The sequence below is a fragment of the Emydura macquarii genome, unplaced genomic scaffold (genome assembly GCF_026122565.2).
Source record: "Emydura macquarii macquarii isolate MOO-44397 ecotype Brisbane River unplaced genomic scaffold, CSIRO-AGI_Emac_v2 contig_3278, whole genome shotgun sequence".
Classification (NCBI taxonomy): domain Eukaryota; kingdom Metazoa; phylum Chordata; order Testudines; family Chelidae; genus Emydura; species Emydura macquarii.
In genome coordinates, this window is record NW_027133415.1 from 659,412 (window position 1) to 681,008 (window position 21,597).

At 49.4% G+C, this 21,597-nt stretch overlaps 1 long non-coding RNA gene across 1 annotated transcript in view; it reads right to left on the bottom strand.

Annotated features, from left to right (window-relative positions):
• Positions 1-12,095: 12,095 nt before the first annotated feature.
• The window catches only part of LOC137142889 (uncharacterized), a 59,766-nt gene continuing 50,264 nt past the window's right edge, over positions 12,096-21,597 (bottom strand). The window contains exons 3-4 of the long non-coding RNA XR_010917033.1: positions 14,292-14,383; positions 12,096-12,655 (exon numbers count right to left, since the gene is read on the bottom strand). This is a non-coding gene — a long non-coding RNA (uncharacterized lncRNA). The remainder of the gene's footprint in view (positions 12,656-14,291; positions 14,384-21,597) is intronic.

Here is a 21,597-nt window from a genome sequence, read left to right on the forward strand (position 1 = left end):
CCATCCATCTCTCTCTGTCCACACCTAATCTATCCAGCCAGCCCCATACATTGCTCTCTCTCCAGTCCCATATATCTGTCCCTCCCCATCTCCATACATCCATCTCTCTCCCCATCTGTCTATTCATCCATCAATCCTCATCTCTCTCCAGCCCCATACATCTTTCCCTCTCTATTCCCATCTCTCTCTCTCTCTCTCTATCCCCATCTAATATAATCTATCTATCCATCTATCCCCCTCTCTCTCTCTCTCTATCCCCATCTAATATAATCTATCTATCCATCTATCCCTCTCTCTTCTCTAGATTCTAATACAGCAAGAGTTATCACTAATCTATCATCATGCCTAAAGCAACTCATCACCCTAGACTCTAGGCAAGGGTAATAAAAGCCCAGTGGGCACCAGTTTTATGTAATATTTGGATAGTAAGCAACTTTTGGGTAGGGAAACTAATTTATCTATCTAATGTACTTGTACAATCCGTAACATAACAGGGCCTCAATGTTGGTCGGGGTCTCTAGGTGCTGCTGTAATAAAGCCAGAAAAATAATAAGGGACCCTTGGCTATTTTCCTTCTGCTCAGTTTCTTTGGGAAATGTTCAGACATAGGGATGGGACTTATTTAGCTCTGGAATTGCATTTATCAACGCCTCTAAAAGCCGCTGGGAGTGCAGTGTGTGTTACAGCCTGCCACAAGCTGACCGTCCTCCTCACCACCAAACTTTGGGTGTGTTCAAAATCGCAGTCCGATGTGGGTTGGGTGACCCCAGCCTTAGTTTGTAAGGAAGACATCGCACAAACCAACAGCTTGTTGTGTTATGGGCTAAGGCAGACGCCTGAAATGGAGCACAACCTCCCCGCCCCGGTCCCTTGGTGACGGTGAGACACAGGGTTCTAGTTATAGGTGCAACCATTGGGCGAATGGGGCGGATGCGCTGCCTCACCTTGGCAGTTTTACTATCTGGTTGTTGTCCAGCTTCAGGCCCAACATCTTTGCACCCCCAGCGACCCCCCATCTCAACTGTAGCACTTCTCAGGTCAGAACGTGAGCCCAACTCATTGCTACTCCCGTGTATTTGCACTGCACCCTGCCCTGGAACGTCCTGCTCCAGTAGCCAAGTTAGTCACTAGGTGGCAGGAAGGGACTGAGTCAAGAAGCTTGTAGGGCCCGATTCTCTGTGTTGCTCTGTGCCTTGTGTTTTCATTTACGTTAGTGCAAAGGGAATGTGCAGGACACACTACCCAACCAGAACACTACTGTTGTGTGTACACTTTGCAGCAGACAATCAGTGACCGCGTGGAGGGGCGGGACAGTGTGAGTAAAAGCTCTAGCGTTTGATTCCTGTTTCACTCAAAGATGACACGGCCCAGATCACTGTATTGCTGCCCTTTGGAAGGCGATGTGGCTTAAAACTAGATGCATATTCACAGTGAGCAACTGAGAAATCGCTGGAGTTGACATCTCTGTTTGCTATATAAGTACGTAGATACCAGTTATTAATCTTAGCATGGTTTGATCATATCAACGTTGCCAGAACCCCTTATTGGTCTGGATGAAATCCCAAAGCGTCACGGTTGTCCATGGCAGGGTTCAGCCTGCAGCCCTCTGTCTCTAAAAGATTCATCTTCGTTAGTAACAAGCCGGCAGCAGTGGCCTGAAGCTGTGTGTGGCCTAGACACTAGGGGAAACCAGAGAGCTACACTACATCAGCATGGGTTATAACTGGTACGCTAAGGAATATTATTGGCAGGCATTGCAAAGGAAATTACCCAGACAACATTCATCCTGGAGGGGCTGGGAAAATAACCTCAGGCAGTGGGCTGTGTGTGTGTTCTGTCCTGGACCCCTGGAAGGAAGGAAAACATTCCTGGAGAAAATATTCCCTTGCATTCAAACTAGATGAAACTAGAAAGAGGTAGAGCTGCCTTCCCCCCCACCCCGCTTCAGCCCTGGGTGTGGGGCATTTTTAAAAACCGGGAATTCTCCACATTTCTTCATAGCACCCAAAACACTGAATGTCAGCCCTCCGGCCAGGAAGGAAGCTGCCTCTTTCTAGAAAAGGTTTGGCGCTCTGGTTCCACGGACCCGCAGGAAATGTCTGGCTTCCGTGTGCAGATCTATTAATAGTGTTTTGCTGGGTTGCTAGCTGGGCATGTTGGAAAGGGAAGAGGATGACGACAACATGCAACCCCAAACATAGGAGGCGATGAGTGAGCGGGCTGAACATGGGATAGAGGGAATGGGTCAGTGGGAATGGCCTGATGGGCTAAACCTCAGAGGCTAGTAGGAACAGCTTAAGCAGGGGTTCCCAAACAGTGGTATGCAACCATCCATTCACGTCACAACATTGTTTTTTAAGATGGTGGTACCTGAACGAGTTGGGGTTGGCCCTGCTTTGAGCAGGGGGTTGGCCTAGATGGACTCCAGGGGTCCCTTCCAACCCTCATCTTCTGTGAGTCTATGAACCAATCACATCTGGATGGGGACGGCCTGGTGGGGATGCCCAATAGTCTAGCCCATAGTGAACTAGCCTAGCCTGTCACTCTGGAGCAGGATAATGTGCTGCCGCTGGTGGCTACCTTCCGCCTGTGGGCTTAGGGGCTGCCTAGGCCTCAGGCTGGCCCTCGGGTAGGAGTGCTTTTCATACTGGTTGCACAGTGTTTTATGCCGAGATCAGCTGAGTTAAATGAGGTTTTCTGGGAGCGATAATAAACTCCCTCCCCTTCTACACCCGCCCAAGTTCCCACCTTTATCTGATCTCTCCCTTCCTCGTCACCCTCCTGCATGTCTACTGAGTCAGGTCTGATCACCTCCTCCAACTTGAGGGGGATACCAACGTGCTGGGGCCAGATGTGCCTTATCCTCAATGTGGGTGGGGTGGCCTGAGGCTGGTGAATGAAGGATGGACTGAATAACTGCCCCTGTTGCTCTTTGACATCTTCAAGGCCAGCCAATGCAACGAGAATCAATAAAGGAAGGGTACATGGGATCAGCGACGCCAGCCCCATCTCATGGCCGTTTGGTAGGTTATGGCAACTGAGGTGGTTGTTCTCAGCATGCACGTGTAACTCACTGGTGAGTGTGTCATGCAGGCTCACCAATGTGTTACATAAGCACCATCACACATAGCACTAGATGGCAGCCTTATCTCCGAGTCCACAGACAATGGACCATGGAACCCAAAGCACCATGGGTGAGCTCCCTTCACCCCCACTACTGAAAAGAGGAAACCACTAAACCATTCATGGGTTCTTTTCTACTCCCCAAGCAGTGACAAGGCCAGAAATGAAGGTAGGTGAGACCAACCAGTGCCTACTTTGTGTCTCGATATTTAATGATCACTCCAAATGGTAATAGAAAGAATAAATTAGCTTCAGCAGCAAGACGCCTGAGAAATACATCTGCATTGACGTTTTCCCAGGGGACTTCTTTGAAGATGAACTGTTGCTTTCTTTTCCAGAACCCCAGGGTCACGTGGTGGCAAAGAACTATGGAACTTCAAATTCCAACATGGTTACGTAGCGTCGGTGTCTTTAATTCCAGCTGCTTAATCGGATGTAATCATCAGGAGCCACTTGAAGGGGGAGATTTCAACACGTCTCGCTTCTCAATTCCAAGAAGAGAAAAACGGGACAGATGATCAGAAATGCTAAGCTGGCCCATGCATCATGCAAGGACACAAGGACCCTGCAAGAAATATGCAATAATGGCTCTAACTAGGCATGGACCTTCTATTCAACCTTAAACAACACAGCCATGGCGGGGGAGAGAGAGACGTGCTCAGAGACCACCAGGGAGTTGAATTGTTCTAAGGGCCTTATAATGACAAACCTGCAGGAGTATGTTCAGATGCCATCTCCTAACTCACAGTTGCAAAAGAGGGGCACGTGCCTGTTGCAAGCCTGATCCGTGTGCTTGTCTGCACCAGCGAGCCCCTGGGTGGGCAGGTGCCCATTCAAAGACACCCCGTGTGTTTGCGCGCCTTTTGTGGCCACCACTTACGTGCCCATGTTTCCAACTGTTGCCTTGGCTGTCCTAGGAGGAGCCCATCTGTGTTCTGAATGTAGAGCCCCCAACCCAGTGTAGCTGCTTTGGTTGTAAGTGCCACGTCATTGGAAAGTAAGGACCAGCCAGGCTGTGCCAAAGAAACCCCCTCCCGGCACCAGACAGCAAGAGCTACCCTTCCACTAAAACCCAACAAGGACATGGCCTCACCCTGCTGAATTTGGGAGACGCTGCTAGTACAGAAATGTCCAAGCCCAGATTAATTGCTGCAGCACATTGGACTCAAGGAAAGCCATTGCCTGCACAGAATACGTTTTTAAAATGGCTGAGATCCGACCTACCTTTTTACAGGTACAGGACCTGGTTTTCAGAGGATCCGAGACACTGTAATTTCTACTGGATTCAACTGGAGCTGTGGGTGCTTGGGACCTCTGAAAAATCAGCCTCAAGATGCCCCAGCTGTTTGCACATGTGGCTGGAAATACGAGAGCTTGTGCCTCCACCTACCTAACTTGTACCCAATTTAGTCCTTACATCAGGTGCCAAAATATGGGTGCAAAAGGGCAGAAGCCCTTTGGAAAATGGAGGCATGGAGCATAGAGGATGCATGAGGCACAAAGGGCAGAGGCAGAAATGGTTTGAACACAGAACAGTGTAACCCAGATAAAGACACATACGCAAAGTTTGATTCATTGGTGCGACTGCCTCTGGGTCCATCCCTATCTGAGTTATGGGAAAGGGCTGTTCAGTGTAATATAATAACTAAATGCTTCTCTATCCTAGTCAGACAAAACGTGGGCAGCCTCATTTTTTAGTTCCAGACTATAATACAATTCTTTTTAAAAGAGGCAAAGGTTCTGCTTTATGAATGCAGTCAGGGAATTAATGGAATCAGGGGAGTCATGCATTCAGAGAAACCCTTGATTTCCTGTTCTGCATTTGAGATAAGGAGTCCAGCTAGGGATTCTTCTCCACTCTGAGTCTGGAAAGAAAATTAGATAATGCCCTGTATTTTAGAGACAATTGGCTGATCTATGTACTCCCTCTTTCTACAGTCGTCAGACAGCTTACCTTTACTTTCAGTGCTGGTCTTCATCTGGGTTGATATACAGAATATTATGCAAGGTCTTAGGCCCCGATTCTACAATTAGATCCCCGTGGGTTCACCCATGTGGATCCAATTGCAGGATTGGGGCCTCAGTGTTGGGTGATTTCACTCTCGTCCCTTCCACAAAGGGCAGGCTGCTTTCCTCTCCCTTTCTTTTCTTCTCCTAGTACCCGCAGTACTCGGCAATGACATCTGTCATCCAATGACCTTGCTTTGCAAAGTGATCAATCAGGTAAGCCTCCACATAGCTCAAGGAGGTAAATGTTAACTCTTAGGCATGTTTTAGAGATGGGCACAGACAGGTGAACTGACTTGCCCATGGAGACGCAGCGAGTTAGTGGCAAAGCCAGGAACAGAACCCAGGAGCTCTGACTCCAAGTCCTCTCCTCTAGATAACATGCCTTGTCTCACATATGACCATGGAGACGCTGCTGGTGCTGGACTGATAGCTGGTCATGTAGCTCAGTAGGTTTAACTTTCAGAGCCACGGGGGCTGCAGAAACTGCAGCGTGGTCTCTCTGTCTATGGGTACATCTGCAATGCACACTTCTTAAGGTAGTGTGTAGTGTACATATACCGCACACCCTCCTAGAATGGGTATAAACGCTTTGTAGATGATGGGGCGCGGATTAAAGACACACCTTCACCCTAGAGGGTATGTACCCCACATGGCTCTCTACATGCCCAAGCAGTGCCTCCCACGTCGACACGGCGATTTGTAGCAATGTACTGTCCCACTGCCTCCCTGCTACTGGGACCTTTCCCTGACATGGGGAAATGCTCCGGCAGAGGCAAGAGCGTGGGGAAAGGCTCCAGCAACTTCTTGTGGCAAGGAAAAGCTGCTGCATTAGGGAGCTGCTGGAGACCTTGCTGTAATGGAAGTCTCTGGCAGCGGGGAAAGGCTCCTCCAGCAGGGAGCGACTGGAGACCTTCCCTGCTGTAATGAAAAACGTCAGCAGCAGAGAAAGGCTCTGGTAGCAGTGCAGCTGTACACCACGGTGTGGATGCACCCTACTCTGCTGCACTTACTCTACACAGCACCACCAGTGGTATGCATTGTAGACGTATCTATGTCGCTTAACAGAGCACCCCACAGTCTGTACTGTGCTGATCCTCAGAACACTATCCAAATCACACTGAAGTCTGGGTTTGCAGCAACTAAGGTATTTGGGGCTTACCCCTGTCTAGTTACCCCTTCGCTTAATCAGCGTGAACCCCCTTTGTGCTTCTCCGTACTGAAGAGTCAGCACCAAAGCAGTTAGCCGCCAATTGCTGGAGCAGGGCGGTTCCTGGGTGGAGACAAGCTCTGATGAAGAAACGGGAGCTTCATAAAAGGGGGTAACTAGGACAACGGAACACGCTTCGTAGGGACCAGTCCTGCCGTGGCCGGGAAATGCAGTGGATAATCCAAATCAGTGTTCTTGATCGGTGCCTCCTGATCCCCAACAGGTGTGTGGGATCATGGAAGGCAATCAGAGCAAAGAAGATGTTGAAAATTTTATTGCAAGTCCAAAGCAAAGCAAATAAAAGTCCAGAACAACTTTGGGGTGTTTAAAACTTTCAAAATGTAGCACATTAAATGCAGTAGTAGTTATATTATATAGGATTATCGTTGTTATAACAGACACATTTTTTTTACTCTTATTTTTATTGTAAATGTAAGGATGAGGAGAATCATTAAAATGTTTGACTTTGAATAAGGGGTTGCCAACCTGAAAAGATTGGGAAATCCTCATCTAAGTTTAATTCCATTTCTGATTTATAGAATTCTATCCCCTACCCTCCCTGTCTTTGTGACTTTCAGCTGTTTCCAAATATACCCAGCCTTTCCTGCATTTCAAATTCCTGCCAACCATTTGGGTTATTTCTACCGGAAGGAAACAAATGTTTCATCACATCTACAAAGAAATGTGCTGATGAAACCCTTTGCTCATCACAGCACAGTTGGCATCAGAGCACCTGACCAACTTTGGCCAACATCCTACATTTGTAATACTCACAAGACATGTACTGATGTCAGAGGGAGGCCGGTGCAGGGAATTACCACAGGATCTGATCTAAGTCCATAGCTGGCTGTATAACGTTTTGCAGTGTACTATTGTACTTTTCATATAGAAACCTGCCGCTGAAACCTGCTCAAGAACAATTAAAGCGGATTTTTGACTTGTTTCCTCTGTTACAGAAGAATTTACCATGTCATATTTCAAATAGCAACAAAAAAAAACCAAACCCCAAACCGCCAAACAAAATAGAAAAGCATTCATGCAAAAATAAAGATTCTTTAGGAGTGAGAAAAAGCACATCAACGCCGTGACCACCTCTGGCTTTGCAGGTGTTGCTGTGCTGCATATCGGGGCTGTTTGGAATTTCATAGTCACAGCAAAGAGAGGGCTCAGTTCCTTCTGCTGCCAAATCAGAGACCCCCGTCTCCTGCTACCAGAGAGCCTTTGTCAGCTGTTTGCAGGACAGGCCCTAGCCTGACCTGTACTTGAGCAGATCTGAATCCATTCAGTAGAGGGCAGTGGTGCAGTCATGGACACCTGCCGGGAGTTAAGAAAAATACCACTGTCCTTTAATGGAAAAGCTTCCACACCAAGTACGTACACAAGAGAAACACCAAAAAGAGAATAGGTATTTAGAAATGTGGTCACCTTTTTTTTAGCATGCTCCAAATCTTCGGCCAGGATCTTTGAATATTAACCTGATCCTGAGTAAGTAATAAGTAACGTACCACGTCGTATGTTAAACTTCTATTGTAACTTTGTCTTAATAAAAAGTTTTTAAAAAATCCCACCCCATGCAGCAGTGTATTGTAGACCGGATAGAATAGGTTTTCTTTGTCGCCTTTGTAAACTGATGATCTGATCTAGGCATAAATGACAGAAATTACTCATCCGTCTATGTGGAAACAGCTTGAATCTCAGCCTGGAAATCTAGGAAAGACCCATGATTACTTCCCACTGGCTTCCACCCCAGCATTACGTTGTCTCCATTTTGTAAAGTCTAGCATTGCTCGGAAAACAGATTATCCAACCTGTGAAATATATAAAGAGTTTGATCCCCCCCCCTTCCCAAATGGGATGAAAAATACAAACTTGGTACATTTTTCTCAGAACAAAATTTTGATTTTTTTCCTCCATTTTAAGTCAATTGCAAGATTTCATTTTGATTTCAACTATACTAATACTTTACTTTTATATAAAATAAAGTACATTTCAATCTGAAAAGTCGCTTCGAAATGGAAAATGTAAACTTTTCATTCTGAAATAGTTGAAACAGGAAGTTTTCACGTTTTCAAAGCCTTAAAAATGTTTTTTAAATGAAACGTCATCAAAATTGACAAAAAAAAAATGTCAAAGAGCTCTCATAAACACAATGAGATCGGTGTAAGAGGAGGGAAACCCCATATTACTTACAGCCCATAGGGGGAGATGTTCACCCTGCTAGAAACACAACTGCTGCTATGCAGGGCACTAGCAGCAGGTCCCAGGTGTCTGCTCAGCTTCAGGATTGGCTTACGTAGCTCACTGGACTGCAGCCACTAACACCACGGATAACAGCAATTCCAGGGTCTCTTATTATACAACATGTGTCAGCTCAGAGTAAGAGCAGGTGGAATTGCTATTTACAGAAGTATGATGTGTGTGATTATCCTCCTCCCAGGACTCTCTGCAACACCTGTCACGAGTGTGTTGGTGCTCAGATGGGCTAATACCTAAATATCCTCGATAGGAATCACCTCTTTCTCGTCCTTTCCTGCCTAAGGGCTCAAACCTGCAGGGGGCTGAGTCCCTGGGGTGTCCATTGACTTCACCAGGAGTTGAGGATGCTCAGCACCTCGCAGGATGGGGAAGGAGAATGCACCTTTTCCCACGTGGCTATACTAACTAGTAAATGGAAACGATTCCTTCCCACGAAAAACCTTGCGCTAAGCTGCATCCTCTGGTATCTGATTGAGACAAATGAGCTCAGCTGATGCTTTGGCTGTTGTCTGTCTTCAGCTCTTCGCAGCCACTGTAATTTTTTGGGATTTTAATAGCAGGGTAGGTGCATTCTCCCCTCCTTGGATCACACAGCTACCGGTGTGATTTCCAAGGGCGGGGACACCAGCCTCGATGGGCTATCTCGCCATCGCTTTGGACCATGACTCACTCTTTCTGTGCCACAAACAAGCTCATTGTTGCACAGAGGTATGTCCTTTCCCCTCTCCTTGGGCCGGCCGATGTTACAGCCAGTGTTGGCATGTAACCCTGGCAGGAGGAATAATGGTACTTCTGTAGGCGTGGATCCTAGATTCACCTCCTTCAGGAGTGAAGTGCCCAACTCCCATTGGACTGCAATGAGATCTGTGCACCTAACTCCCTTAGATTCCTTTGAAAATACTAGCTGCAAACTTTTTAGAGAGTAATCTCTTTGAGACATGGTCCACGGGGGAGCTGCTCTCTAATTAGTAAGGGGGGGAGCTGGTAGTGACCCCTGTATTTAGGTGGCTTCACACTTTTCACGATAAAAGATTCTTGCAACCTTTTTTTGAGAAACTCTCGCATCTCCATGGTTTGCAGAAGGCCTTTGAAACGCTGCGGGGGGAAAAGCCCTCAGGGTGAGGAAGTGCCTTTTCTTTGGCCTGGGAAATTATTTATGTGATAGAATCATAGAAGATGAGGGTTGGAAGGGACCTCAGGAGGTATTTAGTCTAACCCCCTGCTCAAAGCAGGACCAACCACAACTAAATCATCCCAGCCAGGGCTTTGTCAAGCCACATCTTAAAAACCTCTAAGGATGGAGATTCCACCACCTCCCTAGTAACCCATTCCAGTGCTTCACCACCCGCCTAGTGAAAAACTTTTTCCTAATGTCCAACCTAGACCTCTCCCACTGCAACTTGAGACCATTGCTCCTTGTTCTGTCACCTGCCACCACTGATATTTATGGTTGAAGCTGCAGTTGAGAAGAGGGCCCCATTGTGCTAGGCGCTGCACAGACACTGGCCTGCTCTACACTGACAGGCAAATTCAGCGGCGGTCGATGGGAGATACACACGCGACGTAGAGTAGCGTGCGTATCTCCTGCTGGCTTCCTAAAGTCCGTTCTGTGCGCCTTCTCCACTGCGCCGCAGCAATGGGAAACGCGTACCCATCGGCGCATTCACCGCCGTCAGTGAAGACATACCCACAGAGTCACACAGTCCCTGTCCCCAAGAGCTTACAGTCTGAATAGAAAATATGGAGGATCATCATCATCCCCACTTACAGATGGGAAACTGAGGCACAGGGCGATCAAAGTGACTTTCTCAAGGTCCTATAGATCTGAAAAATGAATTCAGACCTCCCAAGTCCCAGCCCAATGCTTTAACCATAAGGCCATCCTTCCTCTCCATTCAGCAGAGACAAGACTCAGGGGTTTGAACACAGCTCAGAGTAGGGTGAGACAACCCCATGGGTCACAAAAGCCTGTGGCCCCATCTATGCTGCCAGTGTTGGAGAGAAGGGAGGGGGACAGAGCTGACAAGTATAGATCGAACAAGGGGAGGGGGCTACAGAAGTTTCTCCCCTGTGTGTTGAAACATCCCCACGGGGACGCTGTAAATTCTGAGATATAATCGAGTGATGAGGAATGCAACACTTGCAGCATTTTCCATGAAAGGCTTCTCACAATAACATCCCTTGGCTGGCCCGGACCCAGGAGCGGAGGGTAACGGTTTTCACTTAAACGTTAGCAGTGAAAGCTCCCTTGAAGAACAAACAGCACATCGTCTCCCAGTCCCTCCCGGCAATGTACAGTGGAGGAAAGAGAGAGAGGAAGAGAGACGGGGTTTTGCTGGGCTGGTTCCGGAGTGATTTTCAGTAATACAAAAGATCCACTTACCAAGACGCCTTTTGGATCCCAGGCCAGCGGGTCTCAACCTTTTCCATGTCACAGCGGAAAAAAAGTTTCAGGAGCCTCTTGCCATAAAGGAAAGGAAAGCAGTAACGGCCCCTGAAACTCTTACCTAGATTGTCAGGAGTTTGGGGCGGGGGACATCTTTTTATCCTGTGTTTGTCCAGCACCTAGCACACTGGTCCATGAGTAGAGCTCCTAGATGTTATGGGAACACAAATAATAAATAATATTTGCAACCCCCAATTTGAGAACCTGTATCTAAGGCAAATCTCTAGGTATTTATACGACCCTCCTCACTGTAATATCGGAGTGTCCTGCAACCATCAATGGATTTTATCTTAACAACTTCTCTGTGGGGGAGGGAAGCATTAGCTCTGTTTTATTGATGGGGAAACTAAGGCGCAGGGAAGATTAAGAGACCCGCCCAAGGCCATGCAAGAAGACTGCAAATGACCCAGAAACTAAACTCACCTCATCTTCTCGGCACTGGCCCACCCTTCCTTCCTGGTCCAAATGGAGAAATCAGGGGCAGCTTTGGCTCTCCAGGACAACACATGGCCGCTATGGGGAGGATGCTTCAGAGGGGCTCAGTGACTGCAGCTCCCTTTGACTTCTCTTGTGAATTGTGGGTGCGCAGCACCATTGACAGTCAGGACCTACGTATGTTTTTATACCTGTCTCTGTCAATCATCCCCAGGATAACTCCTGGGCTTGTTCCTCCTCACCGCCCCACGTACTGAGGAGTTATGGGCTGACATAATTAGATCCTGCTGCAGGCAGGGATTTTTAAAGCCGCCTATGGGATATGGGTGCCCATTTCCCATGAATTTTAATGGCGCTTTGGAAATCTCAACCTAAGAACACACTAGAGCTGGACAAAAGGCCTACGGGTGAGTGGTTATGGCTGGGGACTGCGAGACAGACCTCCTGGATGCTGGTTCTGTGATCAACTGGTTAGAGCAAGGGCCTGGGAATCAGGATACCTGAGTCCCCATCCTACCTCTGCCACTGACTTGCTGTGATGTGGGTCAAGTTGATTCACTCCCTCAGTCTGCTCATCTGTAAAATGGCAATAATAATAATAATAATATGGGCGGTCCTGTAGCCCTGTATATCTTCAAAGCACTTTCTAGTCATTGTCCAGTGATAGCAGAGTAGAACGCCCCTTAAAAGCCCTGGGGGACACCCAGAAATGGTGGGGAACCATCCTCGCTGTGTCTGTAAGCAAAGCCTGTTGCCTGACTCGACTCTAAGACAGCCAGGAGTCAAAGCTGTGCAGCTGTCTGAGCTGGCTGGCCTAAGGCAAGCTGCCGGCTTGGCGATCCCTTGTTTCCTCGCCCCGGAGTGCTAAAGGTAGAGACGGGACCTGTTTCAGATGACAGGGGCGGGTGGCTAATGGAGGTTGCCCCCTCACGGCCATTTCTCCCCCAGCTTTCGAGCAAGTGGCCGAGGAGCCGTCCAGGCCAGGAGAATTCCAGCCGGCCTGTGGGAGTGAAGCAGCCTGACGCTTGACTGATTTTACAACTCGTTGACAAATGCAGCCCATTTCCCAAGTCTCTCAGGCTTTCACCGTGTGCTGATCACACCCACGCCAGCTCCTCAGAGTTTCCCACGACCCCGGCCAGCTGGACTGGCTCGCCCCGGATTCACCAGGCTGCACCCTAGGACGACAAGATAGCAAGTGAGAAAAATCAGGATGGGGGTGGGAGGTAATGGGCACCTATATAAGAAAAAGCCCCGAATATCAGGACTGTCCCTATAAAATCGGGACATCTGCTCACCCCACTGCACCCCTCCCTTGGTTCATCTTCTCAGCGGGCCCAAGGTTTATCGGTTCCTCAGTTAACAAGGCCCCGTGCTGACAGGGTGAGCACAGGGTTGGATTTATGCTTTATTCTCTGTTAACAGCCACACGCTCTCCTCTGACCAGGAGCGGGGCCTGGGAAGCCCTGGGCTTGGAGGGGAGTTTTAATTAATCCTGCATTTCACTCGGTGTGTGAGAGAGAAGATGGAGAATGTGTGCGCATAACCCCCGGATGAGTGTAGGCTACAGGCCCCCCTCTATGCCCATCCACACAGGATATGAGATGTTACAGCCCCCAGCGACAGCTCATGATTTTAGATCTGCAGCTTCCCGTTTTCACTCCCGCTGTGTCGGCCGAGAGGGCCTGTGCACGGGCGTGGGAGAGAGAGAAAACAGGTTTGTGCAGGGGAGAGAATCACGGCTGGGACGGCTTCCCCCTTGAACCCAGGCTGAGGTGCCGATGGGCACAGAACCGCAGGCTACACGCTCAGCCTGCTAGATAAAAGAGACACTGAGCACACATACGAGGAATACGGGGGCTGCTCCCATTAAATTAAATGCCCAGACTCCTACTGCCTTTGGCAGGGGCAGAGCAAGCTGCGAAGGACAGTGCCACGGGCCAACCCCTGCAGTCCTTCCTGAGGCTAACTCCCCAGAAAGTGCCAATCCTGCACCGGTACAAGAGTCTCCCAGCTCCACTGCCTTCCACCCACCCACCCCGCACTGCAGGACCCAGCCCGAAGCTACGCCTGTGACGCGCACCGCCCGCAGGCTTGGACTGAGGCTTCGTCCATCACCGGTTAATGCCATTAAATCTGCATTCAGAGTCTTCTCGGGCCTCCAGCAGGATTAATCTGACTAACGAGCCCTGGGAAGTCCAGAGGATTATATTAGTAAACCTGGTAATGTGATCTCTCGGTGGAATGGAGCTCATTTTTCTCCAGGGAGGCTGAGCACTCAAGGCTCCTGTAACCACCTGCTCTTTGCCTGCTCATACTTCACTTTGATTTAGTGGAGCTGCAAGGATCAGGTTGCTCAGAGGATTGGCTGCATTTATCACTCTCCTCCCTCCAGCCAATAAGAGAGGGCCCCAAACCAGTTCATTTTACAAAACGGTTCTAAAAAAAAAAACCCCCATCAGTCCCGGACTAACATGCATCACTTAGCACCCCCGTAGCACGTTCGCCCTCCTTCTGCCTGCTGCATGGACGTTAGCTAACTGCACAGGGCTGCCCCAGTAAAACGAAACGTTGGGGGGGGCGGCTCGAAACGGATGGAAAAGTTGCCGCTCAACGGCTGCGGCGTGTGAAACTGGGCGCGGCGCTCCTTCAGAGTTTGAAAGCTTCTGGCCGCGTGCACAGTCCACGTAACGCTGGAACGAGGAGAGTGAAGAGGAGAATCCTGAATGAAGGCCAGGCCAGGCAAAGATTTAGTCGGGTCCGATTTATCGAGTTAGTTCATTGATGTTTTTTCTTAGCCCCCCCCAACCTCACCTGGTAACAAAGTCAGCCCTCGGGCCTTCCAGGTAAGTTCCCATTGGCATCAGCGAGCCAGGGTCAGGCTCTAGCAACAGCCACAGGGAAAACTGCAGGGAAAGAACAAGTGGTGATAGGTCAGTTTGTATTCCAGCAGAGTCCTGGCCATCAGCGGGTGGGATGGCTCTGTACAGCTGTGTACCCTTCGACAGCTGGCACAGCTACCTCCCCCATCCCCAGAGGTGGCTGCATTTCAGTGGTGGGTGAAGTGAGCACTGCGGTTAAGAAAGGAGACAGCAGACTTGATTCTCCTGGCGTAACAGGGTGGAGTTACACCAGTGTAAAATCCGTGTGAGTGGTGAACCAGGCCTTCCTAGGTTTCTGTTTAAACTCATGGTCTCTCTTCGCTCTCCCGCCCACCCATTTCTGATGAGCTGGATGGGCTGAGTCTCCAAATGCAGCATTTATACAGTACTCAAGAGGCTTCGTACAGGTCAGATTTCTTATACCCACTCAGCCCATCGATCCATTAAGTCTGGCATCTTACCTCCAGCAGTGGCCAGTGTGTAATGTTTCCGAGGAGAGCGACAGAAACTTTCCCAGTGCACCTGACCCACATGCCAAACTCGCTACACCGTCGAGACATCCTCACCGGATCCTTGCAGGTGACTGGCCAATGCCTGGAAGCATGAGCCTGACTGTGGCCAAAGCTTGTTCTCACCAGTGTGAACACAGAGCAAGGACTTGAATGGAATTGCTCTGGATTGACCCAGGTTTACGTGAGAGTGGAATCTGGCCCCCTCGCTGCACGTTATTATTAGTCACAGCGTTATCAGTCCCTATTTAATTCCACCACTGCATGACTCAATGAATTCCTGTGGTCGGGATCTGCTGGACAGAAGCAGCCAGATAAGCCTGATCTTGGCTCGCATTTCTTTAGCTCTCTGAACATAAAATAAACTCCCCCAATATTGCCTGAATACCTCTGATTATTCTTCTCTATGGAGCATTTGCTTTGTATCTTCCAAGATTCCTGTAAAGCACTTCATGAAGGTCAGCCACTGCCTGCAAATAGATTTGCTCTACATTTTTGCTCTACATTTTTTTCCATGAAGGAATGACTTTGTTCATCACGATCTTTGGAAAGAAGCAGGGATTCCTGGCTCACAGCTAAGAGAATTACTCCAGTAACAGAGTTAATAGACACAAGGCCCTGGCAGACGTAAATCATTAACCTGATGTTAACAGAAGGAAGCAAGAAAAATTAGCCATTGTACAGTCGCAGAGTTTAAAGCCAGCCAGGAACACCAGGTCATCTAGTCGGACCTCGTGTAGATCACAGGCCACCAGCACCACCCGGCACCCGCCTACTAACCCAACCACTGAAATTAAACGGAAGCATCACACCCCTCCGCAAACTGACCTGTCACGTCCCAGAGGCAGAGAAAAGGAGGGACCGGGGGCACCAGTGGCCGAGGCCCCTGCAACAGCACTGAAAGGATTAAGCGAGATACACTCATAATCCCGGCAAGCGACCCACACATGACACTGCAGAGGAAGGTGAAAACTCCCCAAGCCCCTGCCAATCGGACCCGGGGGAAAGTTCCTTCCTGACCCCTCCTATGGCGATCAGTTAGACCCTGGGCATGTGGGCAAGAACCAGCCAGCCGGCACTTGAGAGGAAGAAAACAGGCTGCCACCCCAGCCAGGGCCATCCCTGATGTGTCAGAGGAAGGAGACAAAGAGGGGAGGGGACGGGGAGAATGTGTCACCCTTCAGGTGGCCGGCTGAATCCGCCGCTTTCAGAAACGAACCGGACGTGAGCCCAGCCCCCCTTCAGAAGTAGCCCTGCCACGCAGTCCCACGCATCCATTTGTCCAGCTCTCTCTCGAACTAATTAAGTTGTTTGCCCCCACAACTCCTATGGGGAGGCTAGTCCAGAACCTCCCTCCTTGGGTAATTAGAAACCTCCTTCTCCTGTCCAGCCTGCGTTTGCAAAGGAAGCTTCCTCTAACTCACTCTGTGGTTGGGCTTGTCCAGGTCCTTTGACTATACTGGTAAACCTGTTTTTACATAACTGGGTCATGGGGTGAGCACCACAGACAGCTTATACTGACCTCTGTGAGCGATGGGGAAAACAGGGCACTCACAAGAGTCCACAGCCACATCACTGAAGTACAGCAAGGAAGTACTGTCTAATGGTTAAAGCTAAGGCATCGGGGGGTCTAGATACCAGGGTTCTCTTCCTGGCTCTTCTACTGACTTTTGGCCTAGTACCTTTAAATATCTGGGCCTTAGCCCCCCCCCCACCTCATTGGGTTCCATCTGCAAAACAGTGATGATCATAAAGGATTTAACTGTCCCCCACAGCGTGCTGTGAGACTTAACGAATAGTTTGCAAAGAGCTCTGCTGAGGACATCGTTAACGTATAGCTGAGCTGGGTGCGGTCAGCAGAGCTGCCTGAAATTTTGGTCGAAACGTATTTTGCGGACCAAAAAAAAAAAAAGACTTTTCAACCTCCAATGAAATTTCAACCTATTTTTTAATGTCGGTGCAATCTCTGCCTGGAGGCTTTGGATTCCTGACTCAGTCAGAGGATACCCTGCTGCCTTCTCCCTATGGAAGCTGGCTGGAAACCACAAGTAAAAAGGAAACAGCATAATGGGTGAAGTCAGGGCCCCTGCAGGTATACCAGGGAGCTGGGTGTGTTGTGTTTGCATAAGCAAATGCAGTTTGGGGTCCTGAACTGGGCCAAAGTCCGGCTTGCTCTCACAGTGGTGCTGTTAGTCAGAGGCTCGAGGGATCAGAGTACATCTGATATTAGCACCGATTTCCAGGGTAATGAAACCCACGCACAGAAATTCAGTCCAGGTCTCAGAGGGGCACAAAAGGTTCTTCAGCCCCAGGACTGGGAGTGTTTATTTGGACCAGTTCATTCATTCATTCCCTCTCCTATAGAATGATCGGCACTAGCACAGAAGTACGGGTGTGCTGAGTACTTCACAGTGCCCAGAGCAATGCAGCCACCCACTGGGGTTTAAATTTGTACCCCAAGGTGTATGCCCAGCTTGCACCGCTGGGCAAGAGGAGGCAGAGATGATCAGAGCCTATGGTGATGGGTGACCTTATGAGAACCTATGTACAGAGAGCTTGGTGTGGCTAGACAGTTCCACCAATTTATCTGGTTATTCAAAATAAACAAGCAAATTGGAAAGGTCTGGCCCGCCTCAGGCTCTCCAGGAGCTGAGCTGCTGGATCTGGTTTATCACGATCGCTGGCTTGTGGGGGGTCAGCGTCCCAGACCCCGCAGGATTCACACTTTCACATGCCGCTCTTTCCCAGCAGTGGGCACTATGCAGAAAGTTAGCCTAGCGAAATACACCCGTGGCTGGACGCAGCATGGGTTCAGGAAAATAGCTCCGCTCAGTCTGTCATCAGCTCTGCTGCTTTTGTGCCTCTTGGGAATAGGGTTACCAGAGAGCAAGTGTGAAAAATCGGGACACTTCTTGGGGGGAGGGACCGGAGGGTATAGTGGCATATATAAGACAAAGCCCCTAATATTGGGACGATCCTGATATTATTGGGGCAACTGGTCACCCTACTTGGGAAAGCCTCATCACTGGGCTTTTATTTCCTTTTGGGTTTTACCTTGAAGGGTGTAATTGTCCCGTAGTTTTGGTGGGGGTGTGATAAGATCGTAAGAGAGCGTCGCGGCATTTCTATAAGAAACACACAACTTGTCCCAGGGTTGGCAAGATTTGGGAACGAGGGGCTGAATGGGCCTGCAGCTGAGTTTTCAGCGACTCACCTTCCTCCCGGGGAGAGATCAGGAGTTTGAAACAATGAAAAATCTGATGCTCTAGGCATGGCCCCAAATCAAAACCGCAGAGCCAAAGAACCTGGAGCCCTCGCGATGCTTTGTGGCTTGCGTCTCTCTCTGGTCACGGGGATGCAGACGTTAATCCAGGCCAATTCCTTGGCTTTGACTGAGCCTTACTTTAAGTTTTGGGGTGCGTTTGATACTCGAGGGAAGTGACAGGAGCATAGATCTGCGCAAACAGAATCCAAAGGGGAAAGCTGTCAACCAGCCCCACTAATCGAAACAGTGGAGCTCAACGCAGCGCTCGACAAAACCCATTTGCTAAGCTGGGCATACAGAAACAGCACCTAGCATGATGGAGCCATGACCACAACAGACATAATGCTGGATAGTAAGTGCTTACTTCTTTCTGCTTGCGGGCGATGCAGGGCAGGAGGCATCGTGTCGTGACTCGTCCCGCAAAGAGCTGTGGTCATGTCTCGAGTTACTCTTGCAGGGAATTCCACTAAACATAGCAATTGCCAGACTGGATCGGGTCCATCTACTCCTGGATCCTGGCCAGTACCAGACGCTTCAGGGGAAGATGCAAAAAACAACACAATGTCCCTAGGGGAAGCACGATCCCAAGACGTGCAGAACGCCTGAAACTCCCATATACAGAACTCCCATATACAAAAAACCGCCTCGTTTTTTCTGGCTCATTTCAGCTGATAGCTCTCTGCCAAAGGGCAGCCGGCCATGTGGCTGAGTGGGAAATCTCCGCCTTAACCTGCAGCTAAACCCTTCGTTCCTTTGGCAGCTGTGCAGCCAGCGGAGACTGGAGCGGGTGAACACCGTGGCAGCGCAGCAGAGCAGAACGCATGCAATGAGCCGAGAGCTCAATGGAAAGCATCTCCAGGCAGGTGGGAACATGCCGCTTCTCCCCTGAGCGCCTCTCCTGCTCGGCTCAGATGGTGTGTATCTTTCTGGTCTCTTCTGTACCCACCGTAGCAATGGCCCTTCAGCGAAAGGACTTACAGGAGCTCTTTTTTCCTCCAATCAGCCCTTCTCAATCACATTGGGAGGCTGCCATTACCAGCGCAGGGCCCCAGATCAAAAGGGGTGCAATAGGAAAGTAAGGGCAGCTGAGACTTTTCAGCCTTAGGCGATGCACAAGCCGTGCTAAGCAGCTCTTCTGAGTAAACTTCTAGGAGATCCTTTCGGGGAGCGAGCACCAGCATGGAGCTGCGGGGATGCAAGCATACTTGGCCTTGGTTCTGTGCATTATTGGGCATGCAACAGATTTTATTTAAGCCCTGAATTTTTGTCTGTACAGCACCTAGCGCAACGGGGCCCGGTCTGTGACCGGGTGTGAGGCCCTGCAAGGTTTAGAACCCAGGTCTGCGGGATGGCCAACGCCTCCAGGCTGCTACCCGGCAGCCATGATAAGGCCGTGTGGATCATTGGATAAACCCTGTGGAGATAAACGCCACTGGGAGTACTGCTACAGAAGGCCAGGCTGACAGCTTTCCTCATTGGTCCAGGTGCCCTGCATAAGCCCAGGAGGGGTCTCAGGAAGTGTCTGTGCAACAAGGTGGACTCCCTGCTTCTTGACTCTGGCTCCTGACTCTGAATCTCACTGCCACTGCTCTAACCACTAGGCCTGGTCTCCCAAGCCCACATCCTGACACTGGGCTCACAGGTGCTACCGCAGGACAAATACCAAGTTATAATAAATAACAGAACACGAGGGAATCCCTGTGATATGACGCAGAAACGATCTCCTCAATCTTCATTCTCAACCCGCCATGACGCAGAGGAACCAGTCTGACCGGAGAAAGCTGCACATCTGGATCATGTGGCCAGTGGGACACTCCCCCGACCCCCCAGGAACCACTTGCCTGGCGAGGTGAAAAGTCACCCTAGGGAACGCCATTGCTGGCTAACCATTCCCTTGCAGAGCAGATGGGAATAGCAGAGAACCCCAGGCACTCGTGACAGCACTCTTTACGACCAGAAATAGCCGATGACCCGTGATCCCTCTCAATGGACTGTGCCAGCTGGATTCCCGCTGTGGGCACTGCTCATTTCCTTCATAGCGTGCTGCTGTGCTGGTTCCAGGAGGCCCTGGCCAAGAGCGGCTGGTAGGAATTTTTGCTGCCTCGTATTTGCCCGGTGAACAGGCGTCTGCTCTGTACGCTACTTCTGGGAAGTCCGTGGAGCAGATGCTCAGCAGCTGCCCATGGCTGTAGGGCCAGTGAAGTCAATAATTCAGCGCTGATTTGCACCAGCCGAGGTTCTCTGGACCTGTGAAGCAAAAGCTTGCACTGACTGGGATGTCCCCAAGATATCCGACATCCTGCCGCGGGGGTGAGTGAATCAACATAAGGAAAACAAAGTAAGATCCTTAGAAACCTTTTTCGTTACTCTCTACAGGCGCGCACTAGCCTCGCAGAAGCCAGATGCCCAGCGGGTGCAAGTTGGCCTAGATTCGCTGGAGTCGAAGCTGAGTAATTTTCATTAATAGATTCTTGGTCTGCAGCTCATTCTTGATATCCAAAATTCAAACCAAGCTGGTTGGTTCTGATGGGACCCATAGCACTCACGGCACGGGTACCATTCCGTTCCTTGACACAATGAACATAGCTCTAAGAATCAGGTTCCCGACAGGAATACTCACTGCGTACCCTTTAACGTTGGCTTAGAGTTTCCACCTGCCATTCCTGCAGTGAGCTCATTCACTAAAATATGCATGGAGGGTGAAATCCACTTTGCAGAACATGAAGTTTATCCACCATTTAAAGCCCACTTAACCCTTCAAACCAAGGGTTAAATGGGTCTTAAGTAACGCACAGTCCTTGTGCTAGTTTTCTGCACAAGGGGTGAATTATTGGCACAAATGATGCATCCAAACAGCCAAAACAAGGTGATTTTTTTCTAAAATAATTAAGGAAATTGTCACAGAAATGGGTTTTGACATATCTACCCAGCTCTGCCTCCAAACCCAAAGACATTACCGCTGTTAACTTTCCCCAGAAAGGCATGAGGTTATACAATTGCTAAGAAATATTACTCGGAACTAGTGTTTTCATCACAGTAATTCCATCTAAGACCCAGAAAAAAAAATTAAACCACAACCTGCTGGGCACCAACTTCAATAAATACACATTTTAAAAACTGGCAAGCATGCTGCTGCTGTTCCCCCATACTAATAGCACTCTGCTCTGCTGCCTAACCAAAACCAACTTGAAATTGGATAGAACCTTTTGAACTTCCTCCTCCAACCCGTAGCCTCAAGATTGCCATGCCTCTCTGCAGCAGATGCCCATGCAGGATTCCAGCAGGAGTGGCTACAGGCTAGCTGTGAACGGGGAATGAATTGTACATGTTTCCTGTCTGCTCCAGTGCTTTCAAGGCATGTCCCACTGGTTCCAGTACTGTGGTTTCTGCAGTTCATCCTGGATCCTTTAAGGCAGAAGTGATGCTGCCTGGAGCTGAACTGCCCGTGACGTTACTCAGAGGTT